Source organism: the organism of the source record quoted next, unplaced genomic scaffold, assembly GCF_019419815.1.
Source record: "Pyrus x bretschneideri cultivar Hongxiangsu unplaced genomic scaffold, Pyrus_bretschneideri_v1 Contig284, whole genome shotgun sequence".
NCBI classification, from domain to species: domain Eukaryota; kingdom Viridiplantae; phylum Streptophyta; class Magnoliopsida; order Rosales; family Rosaceae; genus Pyrus; species Pyrus x bretschneideri.
The window spans coordinates 40,822-49,282 of record NW_025999595.1 but is presented as its reverse complement, the minus strand read 5'-3'; the positions used below and the strand labels follow the sequence as shown (position 1 = coordinate 49,282).

At 40.7% G+C, this 8,461-nt stretch overlaps 1 pseudogene; it reads left to right on the top strand.

Moving 5' to 3' along the window:
* Nucleotides 1-2,896: 2,896 nt before the first annotated feature.
* On the top strand, nt 2,897-8,359 carry LOC125479407 (annotated as a pseudogene).
* The last annotated feature ends 102 nt before the right edge of the window (nt 8,360-8,461 follow it).

The following is an 8,461-nucleotide window of genomic DNA, read 5'->3' as shown; positions in this document are numbered from 1 at the left end:
CATGGCCGAAGTCTCCTCTCGACAGGTCTAAAACAAAATTCTCTCTGCTATATTCCTTATGATTTTCCTTTTGCCTAAAATCTTTTCGTGTGTAGCCTTCGTGGGAAGTCGAGCTCGATACTCTCCTTTCAAGTACTTCTGGGACGGCTGGACCCTCAACCAACTCGGCCGAACCTGCTGTAACTGGGACCGAAACCATCGCCTTTGTCAAACTACAAGAGCTCATTTCTCTTTCAGCCTCGCAAGTCCTAGAGCGCAAAGGCCTTGACTCCGTAGGAGAGTCTGAACATCCTTGCATCTGAATGTCAACTGAGCAACGAATCCGTTGTTCATTTATCATCGGCTTGGAGAGAACTCGATAATATTTTAATATTTTTTAGAGTGTTCTTCGAGCAGAAGATGATCTGAAGGCTGCAATGGTTGTTCAAGAAGCAATTCGACAAGAGCTTAAGCCAATAAAAATTCAAAAGAAACAGTTGGCCGATCTCGACAATCAAATTGCAGAACTTCAATGCCAGAGATAAGCCGTTGCTGAACTCGAGAAGAATTTCGAATCGGACAAAGCTAAGTTGACAAAGTTCGCAGCTGGCGCGAGTAAGATGGCTAGAATTAAAAGCCGCTCTTGAGGCTTTCCTTCCTTTGACCCCTTAGAACTTTGTATATCTGTAGACTGCTTTAATTTCTTGTCACTTGTATCTTTTTTCAAATTTAATGAAACGCCTTTATTCCCTCATTTCCCAAGTGATTGGATAGTATTTCTTAAAAATTTCCCGTTGATTGGCAACTTGTGAATTAAACCAGTCCGATCCTTGAGGTGGTATGCCCCCTTGCCAAGAACTTTGTGAATGACGAATGGTCCTTCCCAGTTCGGCGACCATTTGCTAAACTTAGGGTCTTTAATCCCTATGGGCAGCACAATTTGCCAAACCAACTCTCCCTCTCCGAATGTTTTTTGTCTGACTCGTTGATTATAGACTCACTCAGCAATCTTCTTACGTGCCACCAATAAATTATAAGTGTCAAGTCGAATTTCTTCCAAGTATTTTAACTCTTGTCTCATGGCCTGATTGTACTCGGAACTGAACAAACTACTTTGTTTAATCACTCGCAACGAGTTTATACTTAGCTCGATCGGTAACATCGCGTTGTGTCCATAGGTTAACGCGTATGGAGTCGTTCCGGTGGCTGATCGGAATGAAGTTTGATAAGCCCATAACGCTTCGTTTAACTTTAAATGCCACATACCGGGCCTCTCTTTTACCATTTTTTCGAGAATACCGATCAAAACTTTATTACTTGCTTCGGCTTGTCCATTCGCCTGCCGGTAATACGGTGTAAACTGCTCTAGTCAAAGTTTTAGATTGCCGTATACTCCTTCGACCTATCGGATGTAAAGATCGTACCATTATCTGTTATGATCGTTTCTAGTACACTGAATCTGGTTACGATATTTTCTTCCACAAAATCACAAATCTCTTTAGACGTTAACTCGGCGTACTACTTTGCTTCGACCCATTTGGTGAAGTAGTCTGTTATGACAAGTATCCATGCATGCTTAGCTGATCCGGAAGATGGCGTAATTTTGCCGATTACGTCCATGTCCCATCCTCTGAAAGGCCAGGGTTTGGTGACCGAGTGAAGTAATTCGGCCGAGGCTCGTTGTATTGGCCCATGAATTTGACATTCTACACATCGTTGTGCGTACTTGATACAATCTTTCAATATACTTCGTCAGAAATAGCCGTATCGTCGAAGCAGCCAACGCATCTTGCACCCAGATTGATGTGCCCCACAAATTCCTTCATGTACTTCTGCAATTGCTTAGGTAGCCTTTCACAGGCCGAGGCATAATAACAATAAACCATCATCACCTTTCCAGAATAACTTGCTTTGATACAACATATAATTTGTGGCATGAACCCTTATCCTGCGATCGTGTTTGTCACTTGGGTTATCAAGATACCGTATGATTGACTTTCTTCAGTCGTCTGGCATTGCCTTGACTGCGCAGACCTCTATAGGGTCCTTCCACTCCAACAATGAAGGTAAGGACATGACTCGTGTACGGATCATGCGATCATGTTGGAGAACTTGCTGATTAACCAAGGTCGGGTATGTTCATCGTAACACAGGTGTTTCTCGGCTTAGTTTGCCCCTTAGGAGTTATGCTTCAGCAGTTATTTGAGCTAATTTGTCTGTGTCAATGTTTCGAACTCGTGAAATGTGTTTGAAAATAACGTCATCGAAAGTCTTGGCCAAATAGCTATTAACCATGTGATAAGGCGCCAGAGTGCAACTCATGCAACGAAAAGTCCCATTAAGTTAGTTAATCACAAGTTCGGAATCACTAAGAATAAGGACACGAGTTGCTCGCAAATCGTGGTGGACACCAAGGCTGATGATAAGGGCTTCGTATTCGGCCTGATTATTCATACAATCGAAATCGAGCTAGAGAGAAACGTACTAGCGGCTATGATTTGGGGATTGAATAACGATCTTAATGCCAGCTGAGACTGAAGTACTAGGGCCATCAAAGTACATCGTCCAATAATTATCATGTGTTTCAACCACGCCGATTTCAACATCATTGCCCCCAAAACTGTATGGTGAGGGATGTTGGGCCAAGAAATCGGTCAACGCTTGGCCTTTGACAGCTTCCGGGGGCACATATTGCAAACTGAATTCTGACAGTGCCATTGTCCACTTTCCGATTCGGCCTTTTACTATTGGTCGAGTGAGCATGTAACGAATGACATCGGCCTAGGCGATGACTTGAGTGACCAATGGGAGCATGTAATGCTTGAGTTTTGATGCAGCGAAAAATAAGGCTAGGCAGAGCTTCTCGACAAAAGAATAATTAATCTTCGGTGGGTTGAGATTTCAGCTACGATAAAAAATGGCTTGTTCTTGCCTAGCATCATTGGCTTGTGCAAGAAGGCATCTGATGGATTCTTTGGCAGTTGAGATGTACAACTTAAGAGGTTTGCCACGTCGTGGTGGGACCAGGAGGGGTGGAGTTGTGAGGGAGACCTTGATCTGTGCAAACGCCTTTTGGTGTTCTACATGCCATTCGAAGATGTCAGAATCCTTAAGTTTCAAGAGCGTGGAGAAGGTTTTCATTTTTCCCGTCGAATTGGCAATAAATCGACAGAGAAAGTTAATCTTGCCGAGCAACGATTATAGTTGTTTCTTAGTCGTCAGGGGTGGAGTGTTGATGATTGTTCGAGCCTTATTTTCATCTCACGATGACGTACAAGGAATCCTAAAAAATTACGGGCTGATATGCCAAAAACATACTTGGCTGGATTCATTTTAAGGTTGTTCTGGCGCATACGCAGGAAAGCCTGACGGAGGTCATCCAAATGTGTCTTTCGATGTTGTGATTTGATTACAACATCGTCAATGTAGACTTCGACGATGGTACTAATCAAATCATGGAAAATAGTATTCATGGCATGACGACCCATTCGTATGTGCCGAATGCCCCCGGGCAACGAAAAACGGTCTGATGGACATCAGCTTCGACGATGAAAATCTGGTTATAACCAGCATGTCCATCCATGAAGGATAAGATCTCGTGGTTTGCTGCTATGTCGATTAACAAATCCGAAATTGGCATTGGATATTCATCTTTAGGAGTTGCCAAATTCAAATTTCGAAAATCAATGCAGATATGCAAGGCACCATTTTTCTTTAAAACTGGGACGATGTTTGTCAACTATTCGACATATCGAGTTGTCTGAATAAACCTAGCTTTTAACTGTCGAACGAGTTTGTCTTTTATGCCGAGTTCTACTTTGGTTAAGAAACGTTGAGGTGGTTGGCGGAATGGTTTACACCCAGGTTTGATACGTAATTCATGTTCGACTAGTGTTCGATCAAAACCAGGCATCTCAAGGTAGCTCCAAGCTAAACAATCCTTAAATTCTCTGAGCAAATTACAAAACTTGGTTTACTTGTTGGGGTAACAAAGCACTGACAAACAAAGGTAGTGGGTCTTCAGCCGTTCCAACATTTATTTCCTCTAAAGGATCTTTGACTTGAGGTTGACTATCCTCGAGTTCGACTGGTGCATCCTGAACTTTGTCTAGTGAGAGTACTGGGCCGTTGTCTCCTTCGGCCAAAAATTCGACTAAGTTTACGCTCGAATTTGGTTGCTTGGAAATAGTACACCAATGGGCTAGCAATCATTCCATGGTAGATGAAACCGCAGCCTGGTGTTTGTCTTGGCTGTCTTTAGACATCAGTGTCTGCGATCAGATCGGCCAACCCAAGTGTTGAACAATAAAAATATAGAACATATAAAAAAAATAGAGTCAATACAAATTGGGTCAAACTACAAGGCAAAACAAAATGTAATCCAGCCCAAAAGATGAGGATGGGCTTTACTTACGAATCAACATCCATAAAAAAAAATAATAATAATAATAATAATAATAAAATGCATTTCTTCCTACAAAAGGGGGAAGAAACCTGCAAAAACAGGTGCTCCCCCATTTTCTACAACAAAAAGAACGTGGAATCAGTAAGAAAGGTTAAAAGAAAGTGGCAAGAAGTCATGGCATCCATCTCCCCCCACGTAACAAACTCTAGAGCCTTCCTAGGATGCCTATAAATAGGCATCAGCTGTGGCAAGGGAAAGGGACAGAAAAAAAAAATGGGGATACTCTGCAGAAAAATAGAGAAACTTTGAGAGAAAATACCAAAAGCAACAAAGTGCTGCCAGAAAAAGAGAACAAAGAGTTCAACCATTCGTGCTTTCGAATCAATATCCAAAGAAGAACATTCGTCACCAGGTATGAAACAAGTTCTATTAATTTATTTATTTCTCTTGTTTGATGTTGTGTTGCAAACACAAATGAACAAAAAAAGGGGCGTGATCAGCTACCTAGAGTCTGTAACCTTCAGTTTATACAAGAAAATTGCAACGTTTAAAAGAGAAATGAAGAAAAGGATCTGGACTCCCCACTGACAGCAGCAGAAATAAACTTCAAAATCCCATGAATTTCTTCGGGGTGGCCTAAACCACCCCGCGAAGTTCCAATCAAATCTTGGAGATCCGTATTCGCCGTCCATGCTAAGAAAGAAGGGAGCCATCAGTGTCATGGCAAGCAATGGATTCAACAAAGAAAGAGCAAGTTTTGTTCAACACCAAATATTGACAGTAACATGTTCTTCACCAACGGTGCAGAAGCTTGATGGCAAAAATAGAACAACATGATCCAAGAGGATGGCATGTTGCTGGTGTTCTATACCTGAAAGGTCATGCAAGAAGAAGAGGAAGAAGTAAAGTTTTTTTTTTTAGATAACATGAAAGCCATTCACGTGGCCATCATGTTGGATAAAAGAGACACAGGAACAAAGGAAAAGTGCATATGTTGACATATGAACAAAGGAAAAGAAGCCAAAAATTTGATAAAGAAAAGTCCTCAATACATCCTTGATTTCCACAAAAAGAAGAAGACGTCTTTCGAAGGGTGGAAGACAAAAGGAACCAACTCATGTTTAAGTATGGCTATCATTTTGATCAAACATTGTGTCAAAATTTTGACCAAAGGTATTGAAACAAAACTGACAAGGGCTACAAGACAAAAGGAAAGAAAGAAAATTTGCCAATCTCTAAATAGCCAAAAGATATTTGCTTCTCTGCCACATGAAGTTGGATTTAAAAGAGTTCAAGGTGTCCCTAGTTCACAGAGAAGGAAAAACTTGCTGTCAAAATTCCCAAAGTAACTGAGAAGCTTACTCACATGGTAACCTTTACATTAAACACCCAAAGACTCATTCAAGTATGGCAGACATGAAGAGTACGTTATTACAAACTTTAGATTGCAATTCTCACCTTTGGAGCCATGAATCAACACTTGTTATCAACAAACTCGGGCCTACAAATCAGAAAGGAAGATTCCCAAATTTTACTCTAAGGCAAGTGCCTGCTGCAATCAAGGAGATTGAACATCAACCAAAAGAATATGCACATTTCAAAAAAACAAGCATTCCTACAAATGGCATCAACAATTCACAAAACCATGGAAGATACCTTTAAGTCAAGGTGGGAGCAGTGTTCAACACCGAATGAGAAAGGGTTCGAATTGAACGTCACACGTAGCTAGCACTCTTCCTCTACACATTTCGAAGAAAAGAAAAATAACTTAAGACTCCAGAAAGAGGACAAAAAGACTCTTCCCCCTATACATCAGAAGCTACAAAACCCGGAACGTTAAGAAAACGAAAATGCGTAACCTGCTTGATTTCTCCCCCTCTTCGTCTTGAGCTTCCAATCCACAAAGGAAGCACACGAGCAAAAGAACAATGCAGCAGAACAATGAAAGAGTTTATGACCTGCACAAGAAGAAGCCTTTGCGATTTAAAGGGGGAAATAATGGTAAAATTGAAGAAATTTGAAAAGGATCTGAACTCCAACAAACCTTACCCATTCTCACTTGGAAATCGACAATTACCCAATCCAAATAGAAGTTCGAAATATACGGAGTCCACGGAAGCCCATCGGCTTAATCCATGCGCCACATTTTGTTTGGTACTCTTGAAACCTAATTAAAGTGACAACGCAGAACAAGGTTGAAGCTCCATTTTTGTATCGTTTTTTTTTTTTTTTTTTTTTTTTTTTTCCCCTTTTTAATTTTACTATTATATGTTAAGGGGAGGATGGAGAGTTCAAAACTATTATATCAATTTAGGGAGGGGGAATTTTTTGACCGGAAAAACATAGGTAGAAACTCAACATCCTATCTACTAAGATATTGGACCACATGCATCATATATCTTCACAATACCATAAAGTTGCTCAAATTGAAAGATGGAACAATAAACGTCATATTGAGGTGAAGCCATAAAGAACATTGGTTATTACTTAACAACTGCCATACATGTTTTTATCCAAGTGATACATTAATCAATCTAGTTTAATAGTAAAGGGCATACTATTGTAACCAACTTCGCTACGAACACTAGTAAGCAAATGAAACCGTTGTGTTGATGCTCGTCTTATTTCTTCACTACCCTTTTCTTTCCCCAAATCTTTAGATTTGGCTACAAACACCAAAGTATGATATCCTGCATTTACTGGCCAAATTGATAAGATAGCTCAGAGCATACATGATACACAGCTAAACAGAAACCTTGTGTTCGTGTTCGTTATATGGATCATAGCATACGATGCATGGACATGGACACATATATGATACGAGAATAGGACACAGCACGACATGATGAATAGAGGAGATATCACCGTATCCATGCATCGAAGATCATATCGATCATACAATGCCGTTGAAATTTTCAGGTGAAGGGACCTTCCGGTGACCAGATTCATGATTTTTTCGTGACAAAGACTACCGAAAAGTTTTGAGTTTTTCGCTCATTGCAAAGGAGTCCATCAGTTTTGCTTCACCAACAAGTCTCCCTATCATGAAACCATAGATTTCGATATACATGTTAGCCATTTTACGTACTACGGTCAACATGCAAAAGATGGTGAGCGATTGATATGCAGAGCACTTCAACCCATTGTTAGAACAGGTACCAAAACTCGGACCAAAACTATATAATTCACATTCTATCAGCCGAGAAGGTGAGAAGGGCTAAGAGCGAGGAGCGGTCCGCTTGGGTGGACGGAACAACAAAGTTCCCCTGAATCCAAGGCCTTCCTGGCACTAGATTGTAGGACTGTGTCCTAGGCTCTTTATAACGTTCATTTGAGCAGCATTGGCTAGAGGCTCAGACCGAACGACAGACAATCGGTATTTGATCAACTCTATTTACCTTGATGATTGAACTAATATTGATCCGTGCATTTAACAACAACTAAGCTTTATTCCACTAAGTAACATCGACTGTATCAATTTTAGATGCCACTGGACTCAGTTTTGCGCCAAGTCTTTCTGTAGCTCCAAGTATTCCTGTCTTTTCTTAAAATCTCTAAGTCATCCTAGGTCTTCCGCTATCCTTTTGTCCTGAGTTTGTCTCGTAATTGTATTTTCTAACTGGAGCATCTGTAGATTTTTGTTTCACATATACAAATCACCTTAACCGATTTTTTCTTATCTTATCTTCAATAGCAGCCACTTCTACTTTACATCGGATATCCTCATTCATAATCCTCCAGTGTGTGCAAAAACAACTATAATTCTCTAGCACCGCGTAAGCATAGTTTCTTTCTCAATCTTTTCGTAATATAAATTGTTTCTTGCAATCGTTGATGCAGCAAACGAAGCAACGGGTCAGAGGGCGATCCATAAGGCTTTTTTTGGAGTCAGCAGCGCTTGTCGGTGCCAGAGTTCCCCAAGTTTTCCTTCTTCGCTGCCTTTTTGGACAGAAGCTTGGGGTGACCAGAGTCTAACCTTGACACAGCCACAATACTTAATCACAGTAGAAGAATTTTACACTTCAATTCTTACTCCATGCTTATGATTTTGGGCATATGCGTTAAACTGCGATTTGC